Raw genomic sequence first — 9,467 nt, forward strand, 5'->3', positions numbered from 1 at the left:
AAGAAACTATGTTTTATGTCTTAGAGTAATAATATGCAGTATTATATATTTAAATTAGATTACAACACTCTTTTTGATATTACATGTTTGCAATAAATTTAATCCAAATAGACATTAGTCTTCTTTTTGTTTTAGCATTAATTTTAAAATTATTTTTCCTTAAAAGTCTTCCTATCATTCTATATTTAAAAGTTAAGATGTCCATAACCAAAATTCAGGACTATTTATTAAATGCCAGGAATAAATCCTTTTGTTGACTGCTTCTCAGACATGAAAGTGCAGACTAAGGACTTGGAAACTTTATTAAAAATGAAGATTCTCATTCAGATCATCTGAGATGGTGCCTAAGATTCTGCATTTCTAACCAGCTGTCAGATGATGTTGATGCTATGATCCAACTATGGTTACAGTACTTGCTTTGGCAGCACATATACTAAAATTGGAACGATATAAGATTAACATGGCCTCTAGGCAAGGATGACATTCAAATTTGTGAAGCGTTCCATATTTAAAAAGAAAACAAACAAAAAAGAAACATTGATTAAAAAGACTATTTCAAATCAAATAATGCATTTATAATTATAATAACAATCATAATAATTTTATATAAATCTTATATCCAATGAAAATGATAGTTAATATGAAAATTAATGACCAGGTACATAAAAAATTATTGAATCTTTCCTATTTAAAATATTCGGTTCCAAATGCCATATTAATACTGAATTTTTGCAACTGTTCTAGGGATCGTTTGTCCAACATTGACATTGATTGGTTCTAAATCTGTTGATTTGTGGCAAATTTTTAGGCTTTGTAAATAATTGTAAAGTCAAATATTTCTGAAAAATTTTAAGAAAACATCCATTAAGAAACAGCTGAAGTGTTTTTAAACTGTTACAAAATCTTATGGACTGCCAATGACTTGAACTAAAAATAAAAAGCTTATTAGCATCTTAATACTAAAACTCATAAGCTGTGAATGAAAAAGCAACCAAGAAGGAAAAGAATAGGTATATTCCATTGTGAATTAGTATAAAAATCTGTATTTTGTCTTGTAATAGACAACACTTACTACAGATATTATGGGCTAGACCAGATCTGTTCTGAAAGCAAAGTGGATGTACTCCAATGAGGGATTCTAGGAAGATGATTAGCTATAAGGACATTCACGCATAATCACTCTCATTAACTCTGTGTAGAAAAAACGAAAGAGAATTGATGTAGCAGTGGAACATCTCTAACAATAAATCCTAAAATATAGGAGGTAATGGGTGCTAGATACAGGATGTCAAATATTCTAAGTGACTTAATCCTAAAACAAGTTTTCAGTAAATGATCTGGAATATACATATTTTTTCTCTATTTTTTACTCTCTGCTTTAGGCATTTTAAATAACAAACTTAAAATCTTTCTTATATATCTTTGTAGTCATTTGTCTATTCTTAGGCTATACTTGCCATGAAAAATGAGAAAATATCTGTGGTTAAATTAATCCTGTGGTGCATAAGGCCATTTGTTTTAAGGAACTCATTTTACAGATAAGAAAAAATAGTGGTGGAGTAGGAAAAAAATCAATCAATTAAAAAACCTATTGAAGACTGTATAATATATTGTAATAGTCATTGGGGAGAATTAAAGAGAATAATACTGTGAAATAAGAAGCAATACATTACTATTTCAAAGCAGTATATGTAGTGCTGAAAGAATTGTTGAGCCAGTGAGTGCTTTTCAGCAGAGTGGGTATGAGGTTATTTTTTTGTTAGGATAGCTTTGTAAACACGATTCTGTGATTCTACTTTGCACCAGTTTGCTAGAGCTGCCACAACAAAATACCTTAGACTGGGTGGCTTAAACGACAGAAATGTATTCTTACAGTTCTGTAGACTAGAAGTCCAGAAGTCCAAAATCTAGAAGTCCTGTTGGCAGGCTGTTTTCTTCTGAGAACTCCTCCCCTTGGCTCAAAGATCTGCCTTCTCACTGTGTCCTCACATGTGTATATCCAAATTTCCTCTTCTTACAAGGACTTAAGATTGAGTTAGGGCTCATTCTAACAACTTATTTTAACTTAGTCCTTTTTTCAAATGTCCTATCTCCAAAGTCACATTCCGAGGAGCTGGGAGTTATAGACTCAAGGGATGAATTTTGGGGATACAGTTTAGTCCATAACTCATTCAGAATCCTGTATCTATAAGATTCCTGGTTCAACACCCTTGCTTTACAGCTGAGGAATTAGAGGCTTCCCCCAAAGAACTGAAATTTCTTATGCAAAGTCACCAAATTAGTTAGTGGTATAGTTTAGAATAAGTCATAAATATCTTGAATTCCTGATTTTTTAAAAGTTTCACTTTACCACATGACTAATGCAAGCCTGATATGCTTCCTACAAATACGGAGTCTAGATCTTTACGTGAGGAATAAGTAGGCACAGTAATTTGGAAGGCAGAATTAATGGGTAATATCACTCTTTCTAATCCAGTTTTTCCAATTGGGTAAGCTTTTTCAGAACCAGAAAACAGTCTAATGAACACTGGGATGGACTAGTACAATCAACATCTGAACCTGAATTGGGTATAATGGCCATTAATTCTAACTTGCTGGTCTAAGAGTAAGTCCACAGTTCTATGATTCCTGAGGTTTGACTCTTGCCATGTTCAATGAATTATTCTTAACAGAGCTGACTGACTTTCATGAAGATTTTAAAGTAAACATGTACTTGTGAAGATTTTTTGTTGTTATTTTGGGCAGCAACGTGTGGTAGATGATATCACATATAAAGTATTTGAGAAAACTCTATTTAAAAGGCTAAAATGTTACTAACTTGAAAGATAAAATAGGTATATTAAATATTTTTTAAAAGATGGAAATTTCTTAATGTATAAACCAATTTAAATTTTTCTCAATAGCAAATACTTTCTTTTCCCAATAATTTATAGACTTTTTGAATTATTAATATCTGATTAAATTTTATTCAATTTTAGTTCAGTTGTGCAAACACAAAGATCAATGGAATTTTATAAAAATTTGAAAAGCTAGTAAGCAAGTAAACTAAAATACAAAATGCTATCAAATGAACCAAGAATAAACATATTTAAATTAATTATGCCAAAATGAGTCTCAGTTGTAAAAATGCTCCATACAAAAGGAAAGAAAGAAAGAAAGAAAGAAAGAAAGAAAGAAAGAAAGAAAGAGGTAAAAGATTGCATTTATTTTTGTTAGTCCTCTTTAAATTATGACAAAGGATATGTCACCAACCCCCTGATACCATTTCCTGAATTTGAGTTAGCAAACTTACATTAAAAGAATGCTTTCAAGTACTGGGTAAAGTTTAAAATGACAGCCTTTTCTTTTCAGACTCATGAACTCTAAGATATATATTTATCCTATACTAGAGGCTCAGTGCATGAAATTAGTGCACTGGAGTGGTTGTCCCTCAGCCCAGACTGCATCCTCTCCAATCTAGGACCCCTCAGGGGATGTCCAAATGCTGGCAGTTGGACATCCCTCTCACAATCCGAGACTGCTGGCTCCTAACTGCTCACCTGCCTGCTTGCCTGATCACCCCCTAACCACTCCTTTGCCAGCCTGATTGATGCCTAACTGCTCCCCTGCCAGCCTGATTGCTCCCAACTGCCCTCCCCTGCAAGCCCAGTCTCCCCCAACTATCCTCCCCTGCTGGCTGGCCTGGTCACCCCTATCTGCCCTCCCCTGCTGGCCTGCTCGCCCACAACTTCCCTCCACTGCCAGCCATCTTGTGGCGGCCATCTTGTGACCACATGGGGGCGGCCATCTAGTGTGCAAGGGCGTGATGGTCAATTTGTATATTACTTCATTATTATATAGGACTAGAGACCCGGTGCATGAAACTTATGCATGGGTAGGGTCCCTACGCCTGGCCAGCGATGAAGGCCGATCAGGTTCCCTGCCTCTCCGCCTCCCCGCCTCCCCGCCTCCTCCTTCTCTTGCTCCTTCAGTGCCCTGCCTCCACCGCTGGTTGCCTGCCATGTTCTTCACTGCCCCCTGGTGGTCAGCGCATGTCTTAGTGAGCAATCGAACTCCTGGGCTCCCAGTTGAACTCCTGAGGGACAATTTGCATATCAGCCTTTCATTATAGAGGACTAGTGGCCTGGTGCACGAAATTTGTGCACAGGGGGGGGGGTTCCCTCAGCCAAGCCTGTACCCTCTCCAATTGGGGACCCCTTGGGGGGTGTCCAACTGCCAGTTTAGGCCCGATCCTGTGGGATCGGGCCTAAACCAGAAGTCGAACATCCCTCTTGCAATCTGGGAATCGTTGGCTCCTAACTGCTCACCTGCCTGATTGACCCTAACCCCTCTGCCTGCCTTCCTGATCACCCCTAACTGCCCTATCCTGCCAGCTTAATCTTGGCCCCAACTGCTCTCCCCTGCCAGCCTGATCACCCCTAACTTCCCTTCCCTGCCAGCCTGATCTCGCCCCTAACTGGCTTCCCCTCTAGGCCTGATATCACCCCCAACTGCCCTCCCCTGCTGGCCAATTTGGTTCTGATTGGTCGGTTTCTATGCCAGTCAGCATCAAAAGTTCCACCTCCTAGGCAGCTATTGGCTCCTCACAGTTCACCCAGATTTGGTTCTGATTGGTCAGTTTCTATGCCAGTCAACATCTCCGGGCCTATCTCTGGGCCTTAGAGGTGGGGCTGATAAGCCGCCCCTGCAGAAGCTCAGAGAGAAACCAAGGCACAGCTGCTGGCAAAGCCCTGAGAGAAAGAGAGAGGCAACAGCTGATCAACAGACCCTGCCTCTCTTTCCGGGCCTGATCCGCAGCCCCCTCGGCAGTCAGTGCTGGGTCAGCACACAACCCATCACTGACTGCAGGACTGACTTCTGGTGTTCTGTCGAGCCTTTGGTGAGTTGTTACGGACCCTGGGTTTTTATATATATAAGGATAGGCCTGGGTACTTTGAGTCTGTCCCATCTGTGATGAAGAACCCAACATGCAATCACAAGCTGCTTCTCCTGATGAAATTATCTTTCCATCACTTCCCTAGAATGTAATCTGGAAGTTTAAAGCATTGTGTTGGGAAAATATTTGTTTATTGTAAAAGGCAAATACAACATATGGTCAAGATTAGTCTGTATATCTGCTCTGCCCAGCTTGCCAAAAGTTAATATAGGTTATTATAGCTACTCCTCTTCCCCACTTGCATCGTTTTTACAGTGACTCTATTAGTTTACTTATCTATTTATATAAAAAGCCAGTGACCGAAAAGCCATAACCACCAGAATGACTGGTCACTATGAAGCCCACTGCGGCCAGAGAACCAGCCTGATCTGCGGTGGAGCCAGCTGGCCTACCTCCCGCAGCCCCTCGCTCCATCTGGCCCCACCCCCAATCAGCCCCTCCACCCCAATCGGGGGCAGGACCCACCGGGTCAACCCCCACCGTCTCCTCCTCCCAACAGTCCCGGCTCTGATCCACCCCAATTGGGGCCCAGTGGCCGGACCCCTCCTGTGCACTAATTCGTGCACTGGGCCTCTAGTCTGATTATAAAACACTCTTGATATGCCTTTGGCAGGAATAGACTCAATGGAGTCAGGTAAAGGCTGTTTCAGGATCAAATATCACCCCCATATGATAAGACTTTCTTAACCATTCTAACAAATGGAGTTTTCAAAATTCTTGTGATGCTTCTTACCAAGACCCTGATTTATTTTGTATGGCCTTTATCTTTAACTAAAATCCTATATTTTCCTTTCTTGACTCACTAGATTATAAAGTCTTTGTAAGTGGAGACTCATCACTGCTATATCCCAGCCTCTAAAGGTGTGTCTCATATAAAAATACCTAATATTTATTTGCTGGGAAGATTGATCAATTAATTAATTTACTGATGCACACTATAATAGGTGTTCAGTGATATTGTGGTTATTGTTGTTCTGATTCTCAAGCAACTAGTGTTTGAGCCAATCACTACCCGATGTCTGTAATTTCAAGAGTCTTTTTCAAAGCTTCCTAACATTCATTCCTGTTATTTTTTATAACAACCATTGATGGGAATTATCTACAAAGGAAACTGTTTGTGGGAAGAGGGTATATTCTGCAAAGGTTAAAAATAAAATACTTATTAAACATCCTTATAGAATGTTGTCAGGCCCATGGGAGGGTGTGGTGAGGAGAGGTAGCACAGAGAAAGGAGATAAGAGAAAGGCATGGACAGGACTACAGAAACAAAATGAAATCTGAAGAGAATTTAAAAGCATTACAAGTAGCTTATAACAAAGGACAGAACACTTTTGCAATTACTCCAAAAGTAATAGTGCTTATCCATAAAAGTGCTGCAATTTGTAGCTTACTGGGTATGAAAATATGTTAATAGGTAGCTTTTCATTACTTTCCTTGTGTCTGTCTGTTCATGATTTTTATACTGGAGGCCCGGTGCATGAAATTCGTGCACTGGGGGTGAGGGTCCCTCAGCCCAGCCTGCCGCCTCTCACAGTCCAGGAGCCCTCAGGGGATGTCCTACTGACAGCTTAGAGAGGGCAAAGGGCTATAAGCCATTGTCTGGCCATGGAGGCTTGGAGTAGGTGCTCCGTGTTGTGTGTGTGTGTCTGCTGGGGGCCTGCCCACAGCCTCGCCACAGAGGCTCAGAGCAGGCACCCCTCTGTGTTGATCTCTCAGGCTCTGGGCTGCACCTGCCTGTTGTTCTCTCAGGCTCAGGGCCGCCAAAGTCCTATTATGTTGAAGAATATCTGGAAAACATTTAGATTGTGATAAAAATAATAAACTTAAAGTTTAGATTATCTAAACATATAAACTACTCAAATTTACAAAATTAAAGTAACAGAGCTGCAAAATCATTATTTTAATAAGTACTTACTTTGTACTCTTGAAGTATAGGAGATTCTGCTGTGTATTCCTGACTTTAATTATTGAAGTTTTGGGGCTTCCCCTTTTAATTAGAGTTTGTAACAATTCCTGATTCAATTTACTAAGAGGAGAAGAATGTTCACTTCTAATTTATCTTCTGCATGTTATTTTCTGGATTCAATATATCCAAATCAAAGCATCGATGTACTCTTGGTATAGCAGGGTTATCCTGTCTGAACAATTAGTTGAATTGAATAGTGAGACACATCCATGAAACATTCAAGATATAAAAAATCTTAATAGTGAAATTGTCTACTTGTGTTAAAACTTTCTAGGTATAGGTCCCTTTTTGCAAAATAAACTGACTTAGAAATGTAATAAAACCTATAAAAGCATACTGCCTCAGGTGGAAAAAAAATCAGCGGTGATCTGTCCCCTACCCCCCAGCCAAAAAAACAAACAAATAAACAAACAAAAATATTCTAAATGATTTTTAACCAGAACTATTATGGTTACCAAGATCCATCTATTTTTCACATCTGTGGCTTTTAAATTTTATAAATAATAATAAATGAGAAAGAAATACTTTTTTGGGGGAAGAAAGAGATTATTTTTTATTGATTTCAGAGGGGAAGGGAGAGGGAGAGAGAGATAGAAATATCAATGATGAGAGAGAATCATTGATCAGCTGCCTCCTGTATGACCCCTACTGGGGATTGAGCCTTCAACTTAGGCATATGCCCTGACCTGGAATCAAACCATGGCCTCCTGGTTCATAGGTAAATGCTCAACCATTAGGCTACACCGGCCAGGCAAGAAACAGATTTTTAAAAGCCCTTTGCCCTCTCTATGCTATGGGATTTAAGCAGAGTCTTGGGTCCATTGTAAAATAAAGGCTTTCAAACCAATTTCCTAAATGCAAAAATTATAACAACTAGCAAAGTTCAATCCTAGTAATCCTACTGCTCTTCCTATAACCAAGACACCTTAATCTCCCATTCCCTTATTACCTGGTAATGTAGGAGATGAGAATCTGATTAGAAGCAAGTGAATGCCTCATGCTTTCTCTTTATTCCTGATTAGTTGGACCAGATTTCTTGGCACCCTGGCCAGACTCTGGAAAATATAAACCCAAGATTGTATGAATATGAAAAGAGGAAGCAGTTATTTTAATTTCTTTGAAGTATTTGAAGACAAGCCTTTAACATAAATTCACTAACTCAATTAACAGGAAATAAAAGTCATTGTTCAGAGGCAAGGCCAATGAAAGGTATTCTGAACTTAAAGAGGGATTAAGTAGAAGGGTTTGAAAAGTTAATATTTTCTGCCTGAATTAATTTCCAATTCTATTTCAAAATTAGACACCTGTCTTATTTTCAACAAAACTCTGCTTAAATATTTCAGTTACCAGAGAACATACTATTCTGAAATCAGCCTCTTTCATTTGTGGAGTTCCAATTAGCTGGCATTCTATAAATATAAAACCTTAATATGCAAATAGACTGAACAGTGAAACAACCGAACAACAGGTCGCTATGATGTGCACTGACTACCAGGGGGCATGCGTGGAACATGGCAAGCATTGGCAGCAGGCGGCAGAGTGCAGAACATGGCGGGCATCAGCCGCAGTGGGATGGTGGAGCAGGTGAGCAGGGCACCAGACCAGGGCGGAGCACCGGTCGCTGTCATTGGGGAGAGCCTCTGGTGGTTACTGAAAATTCTTTGCTCCCATTTGCTGTGGTCCCACCTGGTGCTCGCACCTGCCACTGGTGCTGGCTCTGCTCGCATCCGCTGCTGGCTCTGGCCCCAATTGCTCAGCGCCATCAGTGGGTGCAAGCAGCAGCTGCCGGCCCTGATTGTCCCTCAGGGCTTCTCCACCTCCCCTGCTCCTGAGGGGCGATCAGGGCAGCAGCCGCTGCTCGCACCTGCTGACGACTCTGGCCCCATTCGTACCTGCTGCTGGCACTGGCCCCAATTGCTCTGTGCTGTCAGTGCATGGGAGCAGTGGCAATGGGACCAGGACTGCCAGAAGACAGGGGACCAGGGGCCAGAGCTGGAGGGGGCTGAGCGGGGTGCAGAGGATGGGCCAAGACCTGCTCTGCCCCTGTGCCAACCACAGCCTCGTGGCCCACAGTTCCTTTCAAGGTTCACACATTCATGCACTGGGCCACTAGTCCTATATAATAAAAGTGTAATATGCCAATCAACAAAATGGTGGAATGACCAGGGGGCAGACACTCAACCCAGGATCTGTCCCCCTGGTGATCAGTGTGATCCTACAGGGAGAGTGCCGCTGAGCCAGAAACCGAACTCATGGCTGGCAAGCGCAGTGGTGGTGGCAGGAGCCTCTCCTGCCTCCCCTGCAGGCAGGCAGTCAGGAGCAAGGGGTCCCAGACTGCAAGAGCCCCCAGACTGCAAGAGGGATGTCCCGAACTGTGAGAGGGCATAGGCCAAGCTGAGGGACTCCAACCCCTAGTGCACAAATTTCGTGCACTGGGCTTCTAGTATTTACATAAAAGTGAAATATGTCAGCCTGTAATTATGAACCATTATTTCTAGTTTTCCAGTCTGGAAAGTCAAAGAATAATCTTTATTTTCTTTAATCATTCATTCAGGCAAATGCTTA

General features: G+C 41.0%; 1 non-coding gene across 1 annotated transcript; it reads left to right on the forward strand.

The window, feature by feature from the left end:
• Positions 1–409: 409 nt before the first annotated feature.
• On the forward strand, positions 410–512 carry LOC111827210. Its single transcript, XR_002830707.1, has one exon. It is a non-coding gene; the product is annotated as a U6 spliceosomal RNA (small nuclear RNA).
• The last annotated feature ends 8,955 nt before the right edge of the window (positions 513–9,467 follow it).

This window comes from Myotis lucifugus, unplaced genomic scaffold (assembly GCF_000147115.1).
Source record: "Myotis lucifugus unplaced genomic scaffold, Myoluc2.0 scaffold_142, whole genome shotgun sequence".
In the NCBI taxonomy this organism is placed as follows: Eukaryota; Metazoa; Chordata; class Mammalia; order Chiroptera; family Vespertilionidae; genus Myotis; species Myotis lucifugus.